A 26,170-nucleotide genomic window follows, 5' to 3' on the forward strand; every position below is an offset into this window, starting at 1 on the left:
AGGATATAAAATCAATGCATAGAAATCAGATGCATTCCTATACACCAACAATGAAGCAACAGAAATTGAAATCAAGGAATCGATCCTATTTACAATAGCACGAAAAACCATAAAATACCTAGGAATAAATCTAACCAAAGAGGTAAAAAAATCTATACATTGAAAACTACAGAAAGCTTATGAAAGAAATTGAAGAAGACACAAAAAGTGGAAAATATTCCATGCTCCTGGATAGGAAGAACAAATATTGTTAAAATGTCAACACTCCCCAAAGCAATCTACATATTAAATGCAATCCCTATAAAAATAACACCAGCATTCTTCACAGAACTAGAACAAACAATCCTAAAATGTGTATGGAACCAGAAAAGACCCCGAACAGCCAAAGCAATCTTGAAAAAGAAGACCAAAACAGAAGGCATCCCAATCCTGGACTTTAAGCTGTATGACAAAGCTGTAATCATCAAGACAGTATGGTACTGGCACAAGAACAGACACTCAGATCAAGGAACAGAATAGGGAACCCAGAAATGGACCCACAAACACATGGCCAACTAATCTTTGACAAAGCAGGAAAGAATATCCAATGGAATAAAAACAGTCTCTTCAATAAATGGTGCTTGAAAAACCAGACAGTGACATGAAGAAAAATGAACTTGGACCACTTTCTCACATCATACACAAAAATAAACTCAAAATGGATGAAAGACCTCAATGTAAGACAGGAAGCCATCAAAATCCTAGAGGAGAAAGCAAGCAAAAACCTCTTGACCTCAGCCACAGAAACTTCTTACTCAATATGTCTCTGGAAGCAAGGGATACAAAAGCAAAAATGAACTATTGGGACCTCCTCAAAATAAAAAGCTTCTGCTCAGCAAAGGAAACAATCAGTATAACTAAAAGGCAACCGACAGAATGGAAGAAGATATTTGCAAATGACATATCAGATAGAGTTAGTATCCAAAATCTATAAAGAATGTATCAAACTCAACACCCAAAAGACAAATAATCCAGTGAAGAACATGAATAGACACTTCTCTAAAGAAGACATCCAGATGGCCAACCGACACATGAAAAAAACACTCAACATCACTCATCAACAGGGAAATACAAATCAAAACCACAATGAGATACCACCTCGCACCTGTCAGAATGGCTAACATTAACAGCTCAGGCAACAACAGATGTTGGCCAGAATGTGAAGAAAGAGGATCTCTTTTGCATTGTTGGTGGGAATATAAGCTGGTGCAGCCACTCTGGAAAACAGTATGGAGGTTCCTCAAAAAACTAAAAATAGAACTACCTACGACCCAGCAATTGCACTACTAGGCATTTATCCAAGAGACACAGGTATGCTGTTTTGAACAGACACATGCACCCCAATGTTTATAGCAGCACTATCGACAATAGCCAAAGAATATAAAGAGACCACATGTCCATTGATGGATGAATGGATAAAGAAGATGTGGTATATATATACAATGGAGTATTACTTGGTAATCAAAAAGAATGAAATCTTGCCATTTGCAACTACATGGATGGAACTGGAGGGTATTATGCTAAGTGAAACTAGGCAGAGAAAGACAAAAATCATATAACTTCCCTCATATGAAGACTTTAAGAGACAAAACAAATGATCATAAGGGAAGGGAAAGAAAAATAATATAAAAACAGGGAGGGGGACAAAAGAGAAGAGACTCATAAATATGGAGGACAAACTGAGGGTTACGGGAGGGATTGTGGGAGGGGGATGGGCTAAATGGGTAAGAGGCATTAAGGAATCTACTCCTGAAATCATTGTTGCACTATATGCTAACTAACTTGGATGTAATTTTTAAAAAATATTAAATAAAATGGTAAAAAAAAAAAAGGAAGTTTGAGGAACTAAAGAAGTCTAGTTTGATGTATCACAGCCCAGTTAGAGAAAGAAAGGCATCCTTGAATTGGTATGGTACCAGCAGTGATTCAGAGTGGGCAATTAGCGCCTGAACAGAGTGAGAGACATTTATGGTGGACAGTGGCCTAGCATGGGAAGGGGAGGCTTATATGGGATGAAAAGAACATTTACAAGGCAGCGGTAGATAGAGAAATGGTCTGTATGAGATGTCAAAGCCTCAGAGGAAAGATGAGTATGTCCACATGGGGGACAGTGAGTGGAAGTTATGGCCAGACAAGGGTTTTATTTTTATATATAGGGACTATAAGGAATATACATATGTATATACATATGTATATATGTGTATTCCCTAATGTGTATTCCCTATATTCCCTAACTTCATCCTCATGGTTGGCCTAGGAGCAGCACTATCCCAGTAGTAATGAGGAAAGGTAGAGTCCAGATCTTGGCTTCAAATATCATTCTCCCCTCACAGAAACCATGACTCCTTGGGGAATTAGCTGACTCTGGGCCTGGGGGAAAATAAATACAAGATAAGCCTGGAATATCTTATTATGCCAATAAGTAAGCAAGGGCTCAAAGAGTGATAGGGCATGCTAAAAGAACCCAGAAATCACCTTCTCCAGGGTTCCCACTAGGGAAATTTGAAAAATGGGGCTTTAAAATAAATAATGATAGTAATATAATATTATTTATAGAATAAAATGAGCACTACTTATAAATAAATAAATTGAAAGTTGATGAGGAACAGGATATTTTTCATAGTCTCAAAGTATCTCTACCCAAAATACTTACTAATTACAAAAGGGGGAAAAAAGAATAATTTTACAGTGGAGAATCCCAGAAGATACTATTTTAATTAACTGACCAAAGTCAACATCACCAGTAATGGGATGATATGAAATCATACATCACCTGAGATAATGCAATAAGAATAGCACCGCTTTTTAAACTATTTCTGCTGAAGATAAATAACCTATATTGAATTCTGAGAACATATCAAACAAACACAGACTGAAAGGCATTCTACAAAATAGTTGGTCTGCAATCTTCCAAATTATCAAGATGATGAGATTCAAGGAAAGATGGAAGAAATGTTCTAGATTAAAGAAGCCTAAAGCGATGGGAGCATGTTCATCTAACTCTCCCAGTACCTTTGAGAAGAATTGAGGGTGAATATTTTTATTGATTATGTAAAGAGAGGCTTAGTGATCATAGAAATAAATGGGATTTACTATCTATAAAAAAGGATTCTAGCTAGGAAGAGTAGGGACAATTATACATCTTAAATATTATTTTCAGTTATATCCTCTGAACCTGTGTTTTTCAAACATTACTGGACAGGCATACAAATCACTCAGGGATTTCATTGAAACATCAATTCTGATTCCGTAGATTTAAGGTAGGGCCTGGGGTTTTGAATTTGTAATTAACTTCCAGGTAATGCTGAGGCTTCTAGACCATAAACCACATTTTAAATTACCAAGTTCCTGACTAACATTAAGGCATGGGTAGAGTAGGATCCTAATATAAATGCTACTAGTCCTGTGTGCCTATTATAATTTGTTTAAATATATTATAAATGGACATAAGGGTTTATTTTTATGGGTTTAATTCCTTGAGAAAAATCATACGTTCAAGCTACTTTTAAGTTGCATGCAGATACTCAATGTTGCTATAATACGTGCATACATGCATTTAAATGCCAGTAAAATGAATCACTCTCTTTTAATAGCTGATCAAAGTTCTCAGTCCACTCTTCTTTCTCAGCAAATTTAATCTTGTAATCTCCAATTGGCTAGGTTGTATTATGGTTTATGTTTTGTCTGCCCCTGAAACAGCAGAAATGGGCCTCTGCCAGCAAGGGCTATTAGATTAAATGGACAATTAATGTGATTTTCTGTGCCAACTCTTGTGTAGTTTAGCCAAACGGCTAAAGTGACACAGACTAAACATTTAATGTAAAGTGGAAGTGACGTGGATACAGAGTTCTAGGATATTTTTTATCTGGAAAAGAACTGTGCTGCATTCAAGGAATAGATTTTCCCCACAATCTTTGTGACTAACACTTATAAGCAGCTGGCAACAGAAGTGCCTTCTAAGAAGCCAAAGTACTTTGATCTAAATAAATAAATCTTTGAATCTGAACCAGTGAGTACATTAGAATCTTATTCTCTGAGGGTATTGTTTTACATGCCATGCACCTGTTTTCCCAGAATCTTCCATAAGGAAGAAATTCTCTACTCTTAGTATAGTCTGCCTCTGACGCAGAAATGTTATGATTTTATAGGCTATCCATCTAATTAAGCCAAACTAAGTCACCTAAGCAACATGTACCCACCCCCCCACACACACACACAACACACACACACACACACCTAACTGGGAATAAAAGCAAAGCAACATTGAAAGTTTGTATTCTCCAGTCAAAATGAAAACAAATACAATTATCAAATGTAAGATATCTATCTAACAAATCTAGGGGCTTCCACCAATCTAAACGTAGGTCTTTAGACAAACCATCCAGAAAACCATCTCATAGTCCCCCCTAATAAATGAACTGAAAAGGTTTTTATCAAGATGTGTACTGTACACAAGGTGAATAAAATAGTTGACAAAACACGTGCAGAAAGAAAAGAAAGCTGTAAAAAGAATATGGCAATACATCTATGCAATAGTAAAAGGATAAGAGCAATTTGATCTAGCAAAACACATCCAGGGATAGGACGGAGTAAGATGTTTTCCACCAAAGAAACTAATAGTTCATGTTTTTTGTAATTGTTTCTCCACTTTTTTTTTTAAAAAAGTGTTTATTCATTTATTTTTGAGAGAGAGAGAATGAGCAGGGAAAGGGCAGAGAGAGAGGGAGGCCGAATCCCAAGCAGGCTCTGCATCATCAGCATAGAGCCGGATGCGGGACTCAAGCACACAAACCCAGAGATCATGATCTGAGCCAAAACCAAGAGTTGGATGCTTAACCTACTGAGCCATCCAGCACCCCTGTTTCTCCACTTTTTAAGCTTAATATTAATCTAGCTTTGCATGAATAAGGTCCTGTTTATTAGAAATAAATCTGTTTATTCTAAATGAATCAATGGAATGTAGAAAAAAGGACTATTTTGAGAATATGAAGTTCTTGGTGTCTCTAGTTCAATTTGCCTCTAAAGACCACAAAGATCTGTGTCTAAGAAGCTCTCTCATGCTTATTACAAAATACTATTCCTGTTTCTCCTGAGTGTCAGAACCTGCAACACAGAATAGGGAGGAGGTGGCCAGGTACTATTTCTCGGACACAAAGACTAAAGGGTCATACACCCAGTGTCCTCAAGTAACTCTTCCTTTACAGCCATGGTTCCCTGAGGGGAGCTTCGGACTCTGTGCAGCAAACCAGGAACTCTGACTTGGGAATTAATAAGCATTAAGCCATAGTATAGTCAGACTTGCTCACCTTAAAATCAGTGGAGCTTTATAGTCAAAAATTTAACACGGAATATTTCAAACTGCATATTTCCCTCTACAATTACCTCATGATACCTGGTCCTCACAACGTGTTTGTGATCTCAATGAGGAACACCACCATGTTCTCTTGTACCCTGATCGTAAAGTGTGGGGTTACCACACTCTCTTTTCTTCACCTCCTCTAGTCGGTCATATAATCCTGTCAGCAATCATTTTCCTATACCTATATACAGGTTTAAAGGGTTAACAAGATCAATGAAGAAAAAAAAAAGTATGTTTACATGTGCGTATGTAAGTTTATCAATTTTACTAGTATGGAGTAAGTGTCAGACACATTTTACAAATAATCAAAATATATAATACTCTATTAAAATTCCACATAGCCAGTCAAGTCTCTCAGATGCTTTAGCAGATTTTTGCTGAAGTTTTGTATGCCGAGTAGATCTATGGTTGCAAAAGAGGAAAATAGGTAAACAACTGTGGTCCCTACAGAAATGTTGGTTCATATTCTCATTTGTATTAATGATTAAGAGAAAAGTGAAGCAAGTAAGGCATATATAGTAGTTAGATCATTAGTAAATGATGTGAGTGATGTCTTTGCTGAACTAGATAATAGTTTTTGAATACTGGCAGGATATTTCCTCTGTTCTGTGTAGTATTTTCAGTGTGATGGCACAGACACACTTTTATGATTCGCCTGGATTGTTCAGTTTTGTCACCACTTTCTCAAGTCTAGAAAATTACAGAACAATGCATCAAGCCTAATTCACAGTGGTTTCAGATTTATGTGGTGTAAATATCTCACCACGCTAATCCCAAGCTACCAATGTTACACCACTGAATGCTGCGATCAACAGTGGCACACAATTGCATAGTATTTTCACCATACAGATAAAATAGATGTAAACAGTCACAAGAGAATAGGAAATAGTTACTGTTATAAAATAATAAGGAAATTATGAATTTTCAGTATTACCTTTGTTTTCAATGTAGTATATTACAAGTTTATATAACTTACACAATTTAGTTTTTATTAATAGTCATGTTTAACGGCTAGTTTGCAAAATTCTCACAAATTTAACAATGTGCTTTAATGAGCCTGTGGGAGTTGGTTTTAGCATACTGTTGCATGACCTATCCCTTCACTATACTCTAAATGCCACCACCCTACCTAGTGCAGGTCTAACAACTACTTTCCTTCTCTGTTAAGGTAACATCTGAACTGGCTTCACTGTGCCTTGACGACCTTTGAAACCAGAGGGAGCTTGCACAAATCTTTATATGAAATTTTCCTGCTTAAAGTCCTTTATTACTTTTATTTTGAAGATGAAAGCAAATGCTTTGTTATTATAAACTATTAAGTTCTGAAAAGTATGTGTGTGTGTGTGTATATATATATATATATGTATATATATATTAATTTTTTTAACATTTATTTATTTTTTAGACAGACAGATCATGAACAGGAGAGGAGCAGAGAGAGAGGAAGACACAGAATCCAAAGCAGGCTCCAGGCTCTGAGTGGTCAGCACAGAGCCGTATGCAGGGCTTGAACCTATGAATTGTGGTATCATGACCAGAGCTGAAGTTGGGCGCTTAACTGACTGAGCCACCCAGGTGCCCCTATATATAATTTTTATTTATTTTTGAGAGACAGAGTGAGTGTGTATGTATGTGCACAAGCAGGGGAGAGGCAGAGAGAGAAGGGGAGAGAGAGAATCCCAAGCAGGCTCCACACTGTCAGCACAGAACCTGACACAGGGCTTGAACTCATGAACCATGAGATCATGACCTGAGCCAAAGTCAGACGCTTAATCGACTGATCCATCCAGGTGCCCCAAAAGTATGTATTTCTCGATTTCAGCTCCCCAAACACTAATAAATGAACTGCAATGCTCTAGGCAAAACAAACCACTTACCATTTCCTGAACACATTCTCTTACATTTGATTTCATTACCTTTTGTCTTCCCCCAATTTTATTCCCCTGACTTATTTAGCTCAAAGAAACCCTTGTTACTGAAACCTCACTTGACCTAACTTGATGAGTCAGGTGGACTTTCTCTGTGCTCCATGCATAGCCCATTTGTATCTACAGTCTGAATTTTAATAGTTGATTTATTTGACTACATCCTTAAATAGTTTGAGAGTTCCTTGTGTAGAAGCAAATTAACATTAGCTTCCTTCAATGTGAGGAACACTGCACTAAGCAGTTTCCATATTTATCTCACTTGCCTGAAGGGATAAGTAATATTTTACATATTAGGAAACAGGGTCTCAAAAAGCATATATCTATCTATCTATCTATATAGATATATATATATATCTATATAGATATATATATATCGCCTGAGGTCACATGGCTCCAAATGGTGACACTCAGAATAAATTTAAGGTAATCATAAAGACAGAGATTAAGCTCTGCAATGTGCCATGCTTCTTAATTTATCTCCAGACTCCAAGAGTCTAGCACAACACCTGGAAAAGAGAGATGCTTGGTAACAGCAGAGAGTTTCACTTAGAAATCCAGTGATTCTCCAGTGTTTCCTGTTGTGCAACCTTAGTGGAAGAGCTGATTAAAGCCAATTCACACACCGCACTCCAGACCTACAGAACATGACTCCGTATACAGGTCAAATATTGACAAACTCTGGATTAATCATGGGTTTGGGGTGAGTATTATTAACTTTAGAAATTATTTTATATTTTTTTATACTTTTATTCACTGCAGTCTGATACACAGTGGCACACAATTATCACACCGTTTCTGCCATGCAGATACACTGGGCATCAGTATTGTCAAGAGCAGCCTGAAGCATCACCTTCCCTCTTCTGTGAATAGAGAATGGTAAGGTTTCTAACACAGAAGTCTGACTAGTTTTGTCAGAAGCCCCATACTGGACCTAACCTTGAAAACCAGATGCCTCCCCGAGAGCAGTGATCTCTGTTGGAGCAGGTTCATACTCATGGAGTACACTTCATCCCAGCTCCATGTTTACTGACCTCACATTGTTAACTTGAAGTTGGCTTCGGTGGGATTATTTCCACCACGGAAATCAGGAAAGGCTATCAATGAGGCCTGCCCACCTCATCCCCAAGAGCCAGATTCTATACTTTTACCAGAATGTTACTGAAATCGCCAACCTAGTACCTGCAGTCGCTATGGAACAATCGTTTTGGAAAGTAGTGATAGTGTCCCTCTTAGATTTCCTCAGCCTTATGTCGTCAGGCTCATCTGCTAGCGACATCTTATTTCAAAACTCTTCCCATATACAATTCTCCTAGTTCAATCAATATTCATTCCCTTGTGTTGTGTGCTTTCATTTCACATCCTCAAATTGTTAGCAGCAGTTTAGTGCTGTTTTGGATTCATGATGGCTGTTTATATTATCCTCCAATTTATAATCATGTGTGAAATCAATGTCTTTTTTTGTCCTGTCTGAAGTTAACCTCTCTAATATCATCCCATAATCTGAATATCATTTCCTATCTTATTATCCACTGATTTTAAGAGTACACTAAGCAACTAATCCATGTGGTGCTACTGTTTGCCAATTCATTCTAGTTAAATTTAAAAGTAAGATTATAGGAGGCAGACAACATTATTTTCACATAATATTTACTCTTGTCTCTCCATTCTCAAATTTTGTTTGAACTCCATTCCAAGTGGAAATTATACTGTGGTAAATCGCTTGTTTTAAAAACATAATATGTATTTCTCTCCTTCTGGATGCCTAAAGGTTTTAGCTCATTAATTGAAACTGTGAATTTGAATATTTAGCCTGAAAAAGAAAAGGCTAATTTTACAAAGTAAACTGGACATAAATTCAACTTATAGAGCTAAAAAAAAAAATCAGGAGATAGTATTGGCAAATAGTACCAGTGGTTACCAAGAGTGTTTAAATTTCCTTTCCTTGGGCATTACTTGAATAGTTTGGACTCTGATTTCATATATCAGATACTAACTTGAGAGTACTTTATTTAAAAGAGGGGGTACTTATTATAAGGATGTAAGGATATATCACAGCACCTGAGGCAAGGATGAAAATGCAGCTAGCCCATAATAAAAGAACCAAAATCATGAAATGGAATGTTACATAAAAACCAGAGGGGATTCTTTTTCTACTTATCATTTCTCTGTCTCTACTACCTTATTGTCTTTCTGTAGACTAGCTTTTCCCCTACTCAGCCCACACTTTAAGAGATTACTTCTTTACAGCTCCTGTTTGTTAAATGTCCTCTACTCGAGACACAAGCCCCAGACTGAGACTAAAAAAATCTTAGCCCAATTCCAAATTCTCTGGGAAAGGACACTGATCATTTCTATTCTCAGTATTTTACTATATAATATAACCATAACTGTTGGGGACTGCATTCATTTTCTATGCTGCCTAACAAATTACTGCAGATGTAGAGACCTAAAATAATACACATGTATTATTATCTAACAGTTTCTGTGAGTTCACAATGTGGATGTTTTGCTTCTTCAAAGCCAGCAGGAGACTCTATCTCTCTAGCTCAGATGGAGTCTTATAAAATATACTCAAGGTAGTGGCATCTCATTGCCTTTGCCATATAATATAACTCAATCAAGGGAGTGACATCCCATCATGCTTGCCATATTCTGTTAGTTAGAAGCAAGGCATTGGTTCCACCATCACTCAAGAGATGATAAAAGAGTACGACTCATTGGAGGTTATCATATATGTGTCCATCACAGGACCCACCTCTGTGTCCTATAGATGTGGAAAGGAAGGGGAACAATTCTCAGAGGAATTATTACAAGCTAGATGAGCTGGCAGAAATAATAAAAGGTATCTATACCATCTGCTAAGACCAAATGACATTGGAAAGACTTGGTGCCATCCTGTAAGGAGTTTACGCAATAACAGCTGGAAATCTGTCACTAGCTTCCAACTTTAATGAGAGCATCTGTAATGTTTCTTCTTTAAATAAAGTCTTACATTTGGGTAGGTATTCTTTTTCATGTTACCATGGCATTCTTTTATTTCTAATTAACAAAGATCTTTTAATTCAGAGTGAATTTTAAATATGACCAAATGTCCTTTAGGCATGAGAGAATTGTCATTTTTCTCCTTTAATTATTAATGTGATGAATTATAATGATATCTCTCCTCATTTTGAACCATCTTTACTTTTGTGGAATAAACCCTACTTAGATTGAATAAACCTGTAAATATTACATAGGAGTTTATTTAGGATTGTGATATCTACATATAGAGATTGTCAATATCCTTTTTTTTTTTTTTGCAGGCAATTTTTGTCAGCTTTTGGTGTCACGGTGATGTTAGTATGGTAGTAACCTTTCCATTACTGTATGCTCTGAAATGGATAAAATAACAAGGAAAGTGTGTTTCTTGATGTTGTGGTTGAAATTGCCTGAAATTTGCATTAACTCAAAATTTTTAATAAAGATAGGGAATCACTTCTAAGACAGTGTTAAAATATTTTCATAGTTATTGGATGGTTTAAGTTCTATCTTTCATAGGTCAATTTTCTTACATCAATTCACAATTTATATTTGATTGCCACAACGTATGTTAAATATTCAAGAACCATTTGACTGTAAAATTCCTTCATTACTCATTTTACATAAAACTTAGCTAATAGCCTGCTGTTGACCAGAAGTGTTACTGATAGCAGAGTAAATTAACACATATTTTGTATGTTAAGTAACTATATACTGTATTCTTACAATAAACTAAGCTAGAGAAAAGAAAATGTTAGTAAGAAAGTCATAAGGAAGATACATTTATAATACTGTACTGTATTTATTTTTTAAAAAAACTGCATGAAAAAGAACCAGTGCAGTTCAAGCCTATGTTGTTCAAGGGTCAACTGTGTTTATTTATAATTATATTAGAGGCTCCCAGCTTACTTTCCAATAAATTAAAGCAATTTATCTTTACCCAAGAAGTATGAGTATTCTTTTGCCCACATCTTGCCAGTAGTAGGTACTAAAACTCTTTTTAATTGTTTTCAGTATGGCTAGTATGAAGTATTATTTTGTTATACTTACCATAAATTTGAAAAAAAATTGCAATAAGGTCTATACAGAGGCAGTTAAAATTATAATAAATCCTTAAAAATCAACAAGAAGATAATGAAAATGCAATTTTGAAGAGCAATTCACAGAAGGGCAAATCAAAATCTTAACAATCATGAAAGAAAAGACACAAACTCACAGGGAAACAAAAATTAAAATTGTAATGGGCAATCTATACTCTGATCTATTCCTGAATTCCCTCCCCTGTTTCTACAGACTTGATTAGAGCAACACTACTGTTCTTCAAAATGTTATTTTTCAACAAATTACTCTTTCATTACAAAAGCTTATATTTCAATTGTAGCTTCAGTAAATTTTATCCTATTTTTTTAAAGTTTATTTACTTATTTTGATAGAGAGAGAACATGAGCGAAGGATGATGGGCAGAGAGAGAGGAAGAGAGGGAGAATCCCAAGTAGTCTCTGTGAGGTCTGTGAGTGGAGCCTGATGTGGGGCTCCAAACCACGAAACTGTGAGATGATGACCTAAGCCAAAATCAAGAGTTGAATGCTCAACCGACTGAACCACCCAGGCACCCCAGTTATATCCTATTTATATAAAATTGATGTATTTATCATACAAAGTCTTTCTAGTATATGTTTACCTTAGTCCATTTGTTTATTTTTCAATAAGAATTTATAGTTTCTATTCATAAAATTCCTTTATGATTCTTATTTCTAAAAGTTTTAATTTTGTTTACTCATGTCAACTTTTATACAACTGTATAATTCATATCTAACCCCTTACAGATTTTTTAAAAATGGTGCTAGCAGTATGCTAGTAGGAATCTCTTTGTTTTGTAGACACACAACCCTATCATTGACAAAATAGACATCATATACCTCTTCCAATATGTGTAGTAGCTTTTCCATGTTTGATTCATTACATTCACAGGACAATATTAAATAGTATGCTATCAGTAGGCATTTATTTATAGTGTTATATTTCATTGAAATGGATTTAGTGTTTCACACTGTGATAATATATGCTATGGGATTTGATAAATTATAATTATAATATTATAGTAATTTTTCCATTAATATTTTGCTTATAGTGTTATTAGAAATAACTACTGAATTTTATCAAATTCTTTTTCAGCATTGATTTATATGACCAAATTATTTTCTCCCTTAATTATTTTAATGAATAATGAAGATAGATTTCCTGATATTGAATCACATTTTCTGCAAAAAAATCACAAAGTCATAGTATAGTATCCTTGAGATATGGGCAGATGGATTGCATTTTCTAATATTATATTTAAACTTTTCATTTATGTACAATGCAAGATGTTTTATTTATTTCTCTTTATGTGATCTTCATATTTTATTATAAATAATATTCTGACTTTCTAAAGTGATCTTGGAAATTTTCCACTTGTTTCTATGGCTTGAGAAAGTTTTTTCAAATATGAATGTCATCTGCCATTTAAAAGAAATTAAAGCCTTTTAGTAAATGCCTTTTTTCATTTTTTTTTTTTTTTAGAGAGAGAGAGTGTGTGTATGAGTGGGGGAGAGAGGCAGAGGGAGGGATGGAGACAGAGAGAGGGAGAGAAAATCCCAAGCAGGCTCCACGCTCAGCATGGAGCTTGATGTGGGACTTTGATCCCATGACCCTGGGATCACAACCTGAGCCGAAATCAAAGAGTTGGTTGCTCAACCGACTGAGTCACCCAGCCACCCCACTATTGCTTTTTAAACAATGTATTTTAAACACTTTGTAATGTATTTTAGGGAAATTTTTCTATTGTATATTTTTCTACTTGTGTGTCAACTTTTCTAATTTCTATTTTACTTGGAAATCATTCATTTCTTCTAAGTTTTGAAATAAAATATCTTACAGTTGTAAAGCTATTCTTTCATAAAGTTCAAGCCTTGTCTTTTACCTATAATTGGGTCTCTTTTGCCCCATCTAATATTTTCTATTTTTACCATCTTCTTTTTAAAAATATCAGATTAATGATCACCTCTTCACTTTTAATATTTTTTTAAATCTTGACACAATTTATGTAATAGTTATTGGTATCTCAGATTTACAGATGAGATATGAATTTCTCCCAATCAAAATTACATATATATTTTATTTTATTTTATTTATTTATTTTTCTACTGATTTGTTTATTTTGAGAGAGAGTGCATGTGCACGTGAGAGTGGGGGAAGGGGAGAAAGAGAGAGAGAGAGAGAGGGAGGGAGAGTCTCAAGCAGGCTCTACACTCAGGATAGAGCCCAATTAGGGCTCAATCCCACAATGCTAGGATCATGACCTGAGCCGAAATCAAGAGTTGGACACTCAACCCACTGAAACATCCACGTGCTCCAAAATTACATATGTATTTTAAATTATAAAATCCATTTTCTATGCTAAAAAGTGGTAGTATTTAATAGTGCTGGTAAACTTATATATGAAGATAATGTTTTGTCTGCCACTGAATAGCAAGTGAGAAAAGTCATGACAATGCTTGTCCTCTTTAAACATAGCAATTGTACTTTTAAGACTTTATCTTAAGGAAAGAATTAAGATTGTGAAGAAAGAGTTCACCAACTTGGAATGCTTAGTGTAATATAACATACAATCTAAAAAAAAATTGAGACAAAAATATACATGACCCTGAGAAAGCTTTGGATAAATACACAATGGTACAGGACTGCAATGAAACGTTTAAACACATAAACTATGCAATCATTAAAATAGTTGCTATAGCTGGGGTGCCTGGGTGGTTCTGTTGGTTGAGCATGTGACATTAGCTCAGGTCATCATCTCGGGCTTTGAAAGTTCAAGCCCTGCATCAGGCTCTGTGCTGACAGCTCAGAACCTGGAGTCTGCTTCAGATTCTGTCTCCCTCTCTCTCTGTCTTTCCTCTGCTCTCTCTCTCTTTCTCTCTCTCTCAAAAATAAACATTAAAAAAAGTTGCTACAGCATTACTCATATGAAAAAACATCTATGAAATAATACTAAGGTGACAAAAGTTTACAGCCAGTATGATCCAAATTAAAAAAAAATAACTACAAAAAAATGCAGGCATAAAAAAAGTCTGAAATGTTGACACTGGTGGAATTGTGAGTGTTATTTATTTTTTGTTTGTTTATTCACATTTTTATAACAATGATAGGCTTATGTAAGAGAATATCAAAAAACATTTCCTTAAATATTTAAGCTAAATATAATTGTTTTTATATCATTATAAGCAACAGCAGCACTTGAGTTCTCAAACTTTCTGACCTAGTGAACCAGGTCAGTGAGGCAGAAGAGTTCATGCTATTAACTTATTTATCTGCACATTGATTCCACCAAAACTAACACATTTACCTGAACTAAAAGCCCCAGAACAAATGTCACCAGCAGAGTATTTGATTTCTACGATCTCTCAGTTAAAACTGCTCCCTTCACACTCTGACCTTTATCTATATCTCTTTTCAAGGCATTTACTACTTTAGAGTTTTAACAGAATACTAATAGAATGACCGCTAGTGGATTGTAATCTCCATAAACCGAGGGAACATATTTACTCACCTTCATATCACTTACTGTGCATGTCACTGTGACTTAAGTAACATAAGTAATGGTTTTGCAATGAATGAATGAATGAATTAGGATTGTTGTGAAGACTGTCACTACAATGACTCACGAAGAAGAAGGAATGTTTTAGCTTGGGCTCCTTAGAAACAAAGGATCAGGCAAGGATAAAATATCAATACTTGATTTGGGATGTATAATTTCAAAGCACGGAAGGAAAAGGGAGCTAAGGCTTTAGAAGAAACGCAAGGTAGGGGCGCCTGGGTGGCTCAGTCGGTTAAGCATCCGACTCTTGGTTTCATCTCAGGTCACGATCTCAGGGTTTGTGAGTTCAAGCCTTGCATGGGGCTCTGTGCTGACAACATGGAACCTGCTTGAGATTTTCTCTCTCTCTCCCTCTCTCTCTGCCCTCCCCACATCTCTCTCTCTTAAAATAAATAAGCTTAAAAGCAATAAAAAATCTTTAAAAAAGAAGAAGAATCAATGCAGTGATTGACTTACTCTGATGGCCATTCCTTCTTGACAAGCCACAGAAAAATCTAAGCACGTCCACTCAACCACTCAGGATTTCATATCCAAGTCACAGAGGAACCACTCTTCAGCACAGTGTAGCAGAAGGAAGAAGGAAGAGACAGGGAATTAATCTGCCTGTTTTGTCTGACTCTTGTTTCCCCTTATTCGAAGTCTGCCCTACAGGGAGTTGACCAGATTAGATCCCACATCTCCTCACATTCATTTCCGGTTATATAACCTTTTGGCAATGGCTCAGTAAGTCAGATCCTCTATTATGTGTCGTATGGCCTTGAGATGTCTAGAAGTTCTGGGGAGAGCCAGGAACTCCAGCCATATTTCTGATGGTCCTTAGGAGACACACCTCATGGGCTAGCTTGGCACCTACAGGCCTTGGCAGAGGCTGAGAGGGAGTAAGTGGCCCAGGGTATGGAAGGCAGACATGACTGAGAGAATTTGAGGAGGTGCAGAAGAGGTATTCAACACCAGGCAATATCTGATTTCACTGAAATACAAATAAATCATTAATTATTTTCAGGATCACAAACAAGTACTGTCATCAGTACTTGCGTTCTTTTGTGGGATGTTTTCCAAAACTTAGGAAAAACTTAAATAAGATTGTCCTATGAGAGTAAAACTAGTAATGCAGAATTTATTTGTACAAAGATATGCAAACAATTAATATTGAATGCTTACTATGGTCCAGCCATATACTAAATGCTTTTTACATTAAAAAAAAATCTATCACTTGGTACACACAAAATTCTTGAAGGTGGATACCATTAGGACTCCAAATTTAAAGATGAGAAAAGTAAGGCTTAGACACTAATTTTCCCTAAATAACATAGCTAGTAGGTGATGGAGGTGATTTTCAAACCCAGGGTGTCTTATTTCAGAGACACTTAGTGCACTCAGGGCACTTAGTGTACCACTCCCAAATTGCAACAAGACAAATTACTACAAGGTGAGTACTGTGAGTTCCCTGAATGTATCAAACAGAGTGATTACCAAGCAGAGCCAATCACCTATGGCAACTAAGGGCAACAGAATCAGGGAAAAAGCACTGCTTACAGACACTGTGCCTGAGTCTGAGTTTGAGACAATATCTAAATTTGATGCCAAACACATAAGGAAAAGGGAACTTCAGATCCTTAACCACAAGACTGGAGGAATATATTATATATGAGTGCAATTCCATTTGTGCTTTATATACTAGATTCTGGGAGTTTATATAACATATCAGTAACGATGAGATAGAGCTACTGCGCATATTTGGGAAAGCAAGTTTCAGCGATTGCAGGTGGGAGCAGAATCTGGACAGTAGTGAATTCACCAAAGAATGGGGCTTTGTAAGTGTGTTTTTTCTCCTGATACTTTTTTTTTTTTAATTTAATGCCTTTTGCATTTTTGCATTTATTTCTGCTTTTTCGAATTTGGGTGCAATCTTGCTCAAATAAGAGTCACTTACTATATCTTAAACTTGATATTCCCTTAAAATTTCTATATAGCAGGAAGCAAACCTTAAAAGCATAATTCTGTATCTCAGCCTATATTTTGGCCTAAGACTTGGATTACTTTTTTTTACTTCCTATTGAACATAGCCAGATACCCAAATAATCTTTGATAGCAGTCACTAGGTACAGGTGAGCAGCCCATGACACTACCCATTCAGGGCTTTACATTTGGACATAAAAAAGTAATAGCTTCCTTGTGAATTCCTTGCCCAGTTAGCTGATCTAAACTATGGGTGTGACTGTGAGCAGCTATCTTTCAGGTTAAAAACTTGTGTTTATTTATCTATCGCTTTCCATCCGGGGCCCCTGGCTGGTTCAGTCAGTGAAGCATCCAACTCTTGATTTTCGGCTCAGCTTATGATCTCATGGTTTGTGAGTTCGAGCCCCACATTGGGCTCTGCACTGACAGTGCAGAGCCTGCTTGGGATTCTCTCTCTCTCTCTCTCTCTCTCTCTCTCTCTCTCCCCTCCTCCCCCCCAAAATAAAAACTAAAAAATAAATATTTTATTTATACCTTTTCACTCAAAATGCATTGCAAGAATCAAGAATCCATGGGGTTAATTTTGTTGCCTAGAACTCTGGCTTACATCACCCACCTCTCTGGCTCTTATTCCTTTCATAACCATCCCACAGATTTCAAGGAGATTTTAATAACAGACAAATATCAAAGTTCTTCTACATTGAAATTTAACAAACACTTGGTTTAATAAGCCCTTGTTAGTTTGAGACTTTAAGGAACTGAAACCTAGCAATCTCGCTGGAGATGTGAGACTTGTTCTCTAACAGCCTTTTGACAGTTTCCAGTGGGTGAGGCAGAAAGTGTACCAGGAGAGAATGCACACTGTCATGCCCAATGAAAGAGAAGGTTTTGCAAATTCACATCTCACACCAGTTTCACATTATTTGTTGCAAGCCCCTGTGTTTTCATTACCCGAAATTCTATAGGAGATACTGGTGACCTAAGTGAAGTTGCTTAGCTCAGTTTCCAACTAACAAGATTGTGTTAAGGAGCTTTGGGTTTTTGTTTTTGTTTTCCATGTACATTTGAAGGAAAACAAGTTCAGATCTTTTAAACACTACAAAGAAAATTTTGACTTATACTAGTGTTCAGTCCGGTGCCAGACTGCCAATGAAATTCAAATTGGCATATTCTGAATTTTATTCACCGAAATTATTCTAATAGAGTGATGCTTCACCTTGGTACATTCAACCGTCGTAAAGTTTCCTAGATGAAACTGCTCTGTTCCTTGACTAAAATGATGTTAAAATTTAAAGAAGGGACAAGAAAAGAAGAGGATGGTATTAAGGCAAAACTGTCTGCTGGAATGCTGTAGTTTTTTTACTGTAGAACCTTTAGCCATTTTACCTACATTCATTCCATAATTAGGGTGGTATTTCTCAACTCTGCATCAAGTTTGTGAACAATGCAAATCCTCTACCGGATACCCAGAAATGTGTGAGGGCTAATGCACAAAGATGCAGAGAAAGACAACTAAACAACTCATACTTGTAATGGCCTTGCTGAAAAGGAAGCATGCAGGACGGATTACTCTTGAGAACAGTTCCCTAAACCAACGAGGCAAGGCTGTAATCTCTTGGAATTGTAAAAGTTGTTGTGCAACTGCAAGGCAATGCCAATTTTGAGAATGGAGACATCTACTATGCCTTCTAATTAAATTAACTATTTTCTATACTTTTTCATATGATTGAATTAAATGCTGAAAAGCAAGAAAATTGGGATTCTCTTCTCCTGTCAACAACCTTTCCAAAGGGGAGGATTCTTCTCATTACTTGTGGCTTACTGATTTACAATTATCTCTTAATTGACTCTTCATAACCACATTGAATATTTAATATTATACTATCATTAGCACATTTATTATTCATCTAAATCACACAATTGTGGCAATTAAGTTGGCTGCCTTTTAAACCCTTGGTTCATTGATCCTTAATTACACTTGTAAGAACTGCACTGAACAGGAAAGTTGCTAAGTGGCACAATTCCATTTTGTTGCCCTAAAATTTGTGATCACTTCATGTAGATTTGGAAAGTAGAACTGAAATTTTCAGTGATAGATTCCTTCTTCATATATTGCACAAAATTTCTATTTCTCTTAATAATTGTTTTGTTTTCACTTATTAATTTCCAAATATTTAATGAGTACCTACTGTTCCAGACACGATACTACTAGGTACTGGGTGTAAAATGATGAATAAGGTGAATTAAGTTTCCTGCCTTTATGAGGCTTACATGATTGATGTAAGAAATAGAAATAGGTAAGAAATCAAATGAAATAATGCAGACTGATAATGGGGAATTAAGCTGAAATTCTTTTTCACATAGAAATAATAAGTGCATAGGAGAAAAAAATAAGGTACTAAAGATAGTAAAAACCCTTTCTTAAAGAGATGTTAAAGTTTGAGGGATAGAAAGCCATTGAAAACAAACAAACAAACAAACAAAACACCATCCAGGCCACTTCTCTCTTTGAATCCTTTACCATAAACAAGAGAAGCTGCACTTTTTTGGTCCAAATCCCAGCTCTTCCCCTTCCTTGCTACATGAACTTAGGTTACTGGCGAAACTCCACTGAGCCTCAGTTTCTAAACCTGTGAAATGGAGACTATTTTTTTAGAGGGTAGTTGTAAGCATTAACTGTGTTCATCTATATAAAGCACTTAGAACAGTGATTGTCACACAGTAGTAGCTATTACTATGATCATTCTTATTATTATCATTATTAGAAACTCCTCTAAATAGCAGTACCAATAAGGATCCTAAATTAACTGTATACACAAGTTGGACAGTAAGAGGAGAGGATGCAAACTGATGTTTGCTGTGAAAGGGAGCACAATAGGCCACCCCAAAATAAACCTGTTTGGCATACTGTTTATTGTGAGCTGGTTATTTACAAGAAACAGCAGGTGAAGGAGAAGCTCTGAAAACTGAGAAATTACTCTTCTCTAAGAAACATTTACATTTATAAGGGAAAGCTCCATTTGAAATGGTATCCCCCTCTCAGTACTAGAAAGAGAAAGATGACTCTCTAGAAACTCTTATCAATGGAGAAGTGGAAGGTCTGTATAAATGACCTACATCTGTCACTGCTTTTCCTGGTGACCCCCCCCCCTGCCATAACTGGCTGTCAGCCCACACCCTCACATCTTCTTTTGTCTTTAGCTGGAGATGATATTAAAGGTGGTGCTTTGGGCCATTTGGGAGTGTTACTCAGTTTCCCTGTGTGTCTCTCCCATGTATACATGTTATTAAATTTCTGTTGATTGTTTTTCCTTGTAGTCTTGTCATTAGGGTGGGGGTGGGTCCTCAGCCAAGACCAGAAGGGTAGAGAGATAATTATTTTTTCTCCCCACAGTTGCAGTTTTTCTCTGTGTCAACTACTGGGTTACTTGTTTATACGGAGTAGTTCATTTCATCACACAGCAGATTATTCAGGTGGATATAATTATTTTCTTTAGGGTGTAAATTCCATGAGGGCAGTTGCTGCATCTGTCTTACAACTATCTCTGATGGTTCATCTGATGTGTCACCTTGGCAAGCTATGGTCCCCAGTTGTTTGGTCAAATACCGATCCTGATGTTGTGAAGGTCTTTTGTAGATGTGATTGACATTTAAATCAATGGAATTCCTAAAACAGATGATCTTCCATGATATCGATGGGGTTATCCAATAAGTTCAAAGTCTTAAAAGAAAGGACTGAGGTTCCATAAAAAGAAAGAAATTCTGTCTCCAAACTGCTTCCAGATTCAAGGTTGCAACATCAAGTCTTACCAGAATTTCCAAACTGCTAGCCTGCTCTGCAAATTTTAACATTGCCAGTTCCCACAAGTGTGTGAGCCGATTCCTTAGAAACTCTTCTCCAGTCTTTTTCTCTAAAGAACCCTGACTAATAACAATCTCCTAACAATGTTACTGCACATGTTACTGCACATGGAAGTCAATCAGTAAATTTTCACAGGTGCATATATATGCACTAAAAAATGGATGAATGAATGAATGAATAAATGGCGATAAAGAAGATCAAAAAAGTTGAATACATGTTTTCAAACTCATATAGCTGACATATGGTGAAGTTGAAATTCAGACCTATGTTTATCTAAATTCAAAGCCATGATACTTCCTCTCTTAGATCATTCCATCTCTTCCATAGACCAAATAGACAATAACAGTAATAATATCATCACTATTACAAGCTGCTCATTATCTCTCACACATCTATTTATTTCCCACACATAGCTTAACAGATAAAAAAAAAAAAATATTACCCAAACCCAGGCCACCTGATTCTAGGTTTTCTGTCCTTTTTGACTCTACTTGCTATTGGAACAATTTCTAGTCTTTCTTCTCCATGTCAGATTATTCTACTCTTTCCAAAATAAATCATCTAATTTGAATTCTGCCACTGAATGACCTTATGATCCTACACATGTGTATCAGTTTCTCTGCTAATCTATCCCTTTATAGTAATTTCTTTTTAAGTGTCTCTAGGCAGAAAATATTTCATTAAAAAATATGTCAAACTCCCATAATGCACAAAAACATCCAAGCTGTTAAACATGCTGTGTAAAGATTCCATGACCTTTATATTTCTCTATGTTTCTGGTTATGTCTTACTCTACTTAGAGTCTTCAGTCATAGGAAACTTACCCAGGTGTCTGCACACGCCATTTTATACTTCTGTATCCCTGCTTACACTGTCTCCCTTTTGGAATGTCAAAATTCAGAATAGTATCATTATGTGAAGGATTTATTTCCTAAAATTCTTGATGGTACCATGTGCCTAGGTTTGCATGCCTTTACTTCCAATATATGTAGGTATACCTTACAGCAACTATATTATACTGAATTTACTGATATATATCTAAATTTTTGATAGTTATAAGTAATTTGAATTGAGAGATTACATCTACTGCATCTATATGCATGTACTACACAGTAGATTTCTACATATATCACAGCTTAATAAATGCTTTCAAATTCAACTAAGATAACATTATATTGGCTCATGGGTTCTATTTAAAGATTTTATATATGTATGTATACTTATGTATATTTATATATACGTATATATTTATTCTCTCTATATAGATTTATTTATCTATAGATATAGATATATAAATATAGATAGAGAGCACAAAGTTTTAGCATAACTACTCCCATGTGAAACGGAGTAGCTAGTGACAGACAAATGCTTTTCCTATGAACAAAAAGAAAAGTTATGTGACTAGAAAACTTTTGCCATTACGAGATCAGGAGATGCTAATATTCAAGTGAAGTTAAAATTCAGACAGGTGAGCTGCACAACTTGAAATTAACTTCAGAGAAATCTCCACAACTGCTCATGTGTGGGCAATCTTCATGCCTGTTGCTATGTGGCCACCCAGAAAGATCACAGAGACATTCACATGGTAAACCAGAAAGATCTGTCAGATTGATTGCCACTGCATGCCCTCACTCCATCTGAAGGTGCTTTGAACCCGACATCTAGACATTTTCTCAACTGGCTGCTCTTCCAACTCAGAAACTGAATTTATAATTTGCTGGAACTAATAACCTTTGTTTTTCTTTTCTTTCTGTAGAAATGCTTCTCACTAAATTACCTGATTACTCATATCATTAAAGAGCCCTAATTTACATGGAAGTTCACCTGCATGACTGCCTTCTGAAATAAAGCATTCTCGTTTTCATCCTGTGCTCAGTAATCACAAGGATATGTGATTGCTAGTATGTCATGTTGTGCCTATGTAAATAACTTCAAAAAATTATGACCCATTTGAGTTATTTGGTTATTTGGTTAAATTTTTGGCTTCTGGGAATCTGTGTTCTGGGGAATTTTTCAATCTTTGACTATTGTTCTTATAATCATCATATTAACCTCTCTAGTGCATTGTATACTGTTGAGTATTTTTCGTCACTGTTAGCAGCCACTCACATGCCAATTGGTATCCATGAGGATCAGAAAACTGGATGAAATCAACTATAACCACACAACTGATGAAGACAGTGAGTACATGGCCCATTGGCTGACAACTTAACTAGTGGAAACAGAGAATGTGTGATTCTTGGGTCTGACTACATCAATGGCTGTATCAGTGGGCCCTCTTACTCAACTATAGACCCCAACAGTTATCTATTATTGCACTTCCTTGAGGCATTGACAATGACTGGGACATCCAACCGCCAGGCCAGAAAAACCCTGCAATGGAATGCCTGGAAGACCACATCCCACACATACTCTTCCTTGAGCATATCATGGGCTGAATGCATATCAACCCCCATCCATTACTCCACACTCTCTGCCTGCTCTCTTGCACATACCCAGAAACCCCCTTTTGCCCCCAACATCTCTCTACACATTTCTAGGAATCCATCTTGTAGAAGAGAGGTCAATTGTTAAGGCCTGAGCCTGCCACTTTCCCTGGCTGCCAGCACCCAAAATAAATTTCTCCCTTTCTCTTGTCCTAACCTTCATCTCTTAAGTTATTGGCTACTCTTGCAATGAGTTTATCCGAGTTTGTTTGGCAACAGTATTGGCAAAGCTACCCAGGAGCTGCACTCTTCATTTGTACGGCACCCTTGGGCTTCCTGGGATGGAGCAGTTGGTGGCAGCACCAAGGCTTCCCCAGTCGTTTCCTGACAGTGGTAGCCAACAATAATGAGCTCTGGCTGTTCATACTCAGCCTGCTGAGAGGATGCCCAAGAAGGGTATTGTTTAAATAAAATACAGAGACCAGCCTTGAAAATTCTCTGAGCAGGCAAAACCAGTTCAATCATACAAACAAAGCTTAATTTAGCTTAATTTGCAAGACTAATTTGTCGTGGGTCATTTCTTGCTTATGTCCCTGGAATTTATAAGCAAAACTTAAACAATTTCCCCAAATTGATATGAAGTAACCACTAACAAATTCCCTATCGTTTAAGAACATGCTAATATTATAACCTATCACTGTGAAGAATAAACAGCCACTGCTTTCTCACTGAAATAGCCGCTTTATAACAATGGAACCCCTGAGCCTGGTTCCATATTTTGGTTTGAGTGCTCCTGGTTTGCAAAATTTTGGGTGTGTGAACAATAACCCTTACTAATTAATACTTCCGTGATTCACTGTTTTTGCTTTTGTTATTTCTGAACATTTGACAGCACATCGTAATTAAACTGTTATGAACAAAAGGCAAAGAGAAAGTTGTTTAAAAGGAGTCATATGCACTTTTCTTTACATATGTATAATTCAATTAAAATATTTAAAAACTGTAGAGGGGGCACCTGGATGGCTCAGTCAGTTAAGCATCCGCAATAGGCTCAGGTCATGGTCTCTTGGTTCATGAGTTTGAGCCCCGCATCAAATTCTGTCTCCCTCTGTCTCTGCTCCCTCCCCTCAAATAAATAAATATTTTTTAAAAATGTAGAGAAAAAAATGCACTTTACCTTCAAAAGAACACAAATGCTGATCAGCTGGCTCCTCCTTATATATGATAGAAATCATAAGATATATAATAATAGCTTCAATTTTTAAAAGAAAAAAAACTACGAATTTAGAATAAATTTAGAGTAAAAAATATACTGCAAAAGTGGAATTAAGATGTTTTCTGACAAACTAAACAAGTGAATTGGTGACTAATAAGCCTCTATGATAAGACACATTAAAGAAAACAGTTTTAGGTAGAAAGAAAATGATCACAAGAGAAAATGACAAAGTCATGAAGGGCAAAGAAAATAATGAATATGTGGGGAAATATAAATGACAACTCAAATAAAAATGGAAAAAAAAGACACAAGGAAGCTTTCAGGGTGTTAGATATGTATGTCTGTTACTTTGATTGTGGTGATGGTATCATGTTTGACTATATGTCCAAACTAATCAAATGGTACACATGAAATATGTACAGTTTTTATATGACAATTACACCCCAATAAATCCATTTATGAAATAAACTAAAATTTGCAGAAAACAACAATCATCATGCCTTGTGGTATTAAAATATATAAAAATTAAAAATGCATGACAGCATTAACACCAATGACAGTGAAAGTGTCCTAAGATTCCTGTATTATTGAGGAAGTTGTAAAGTAATAATTTGTGTTTGAATTCCAATAAATCAAGGATAGATGTGTAATCTCGAATGTGACTATTAAAAAGTCATAAAAATGCATATGTAACAAACTGGTATATGAAAAAAAGCAAAATACAAATATTTGATTAATCCAAGGAAGCCAAGAAAGAGAGAAAATTAATTATGAAACATATTGGTCAATTCTATACAAATAATGAAATGGTAACTGTAAACCCAACTACATCAATAATTATATTAAATACAAATGGACTAGGGGCGCCTGGGTGGCTCAGTCGGTTAAGCGTCCAACTTCGGCTCAGGTCACGATCTCGCAGTTTCTGAGTTCGAGCCCCGCATCGGACTCTGTGCTGACTGCTCAGAGCCTGGAGCCTGTTTCAGATTCTGTGTCTCCCTCTCTGTCTGACCCTCCCCCGTTCATGCTCTGTCTCTCTCTGTCTCAAAAATAAATAAACGTTAAAAAAAAAAAATTAAATACAAATGGACTAAGCACTGCAAGTTAAAAACTAATATTGTTAGGCTGGATTAACAAATAAACAGAAACAAAAACCCCAAAACAAATAAATAAAAAACCATATTATATTTAAAAAAGATACATCTTGTGCGGCGCCTGGGTGGCTCAGTCGGTTGAGCGGCCAACTTCGTCTCAGGTCAGGATCTCACAGTCCGTGAGTTCGAGCCCCGCGTCGGGCTCTGTGCTGACAGCTCAGAGCCTGGAGCCTGCTTCTGATTCTGTGTCTCCCTCTCTCTCTGCCCCTCTCCTGTTCATGCTGTGTCTCTCTCGTCTCAAAAATAAACAAACATTAAAAAAAAAATTAAAAAAAAAGATACATCTTAAACAGAGAAGTATCTGAAACAAAAATGGTAAAGATATACTGTTCCCAGACAAAACAGAAATATGCAAGAAAAATTACTAGAAACAAATTATATAATATGATATTTATATGTACATTATATAACAATAAGAAGTTAATTCAACAGAAATATAATCTTATGTATGCACACAGTCACATAAATTCAATTCACATAAAACATTGACAATTACGAGCAATATGCAAATCCACAATCATGATAGAAATGTTAAAAGCCTTTCTTTTATAAAAATAAGCAGACAAAAAAAAA

This window comes from Acinonyx jubatus, chromosome D1 (assembly GCF_027475565.1).
Source record: "Acinonyx jubatus isolate Ajub_Pintada_27869175 chromosome D1, VMU_Ajub_asm_v1.0, whole genome shotgun sequence".
Taxonomy (NCBI): domain Eukaryota; kingdom Metazoa; phylum Chordata; class Mammalia; order Carnivora; family Felidae; genus Acinonyx; species Acinonyx jubatus.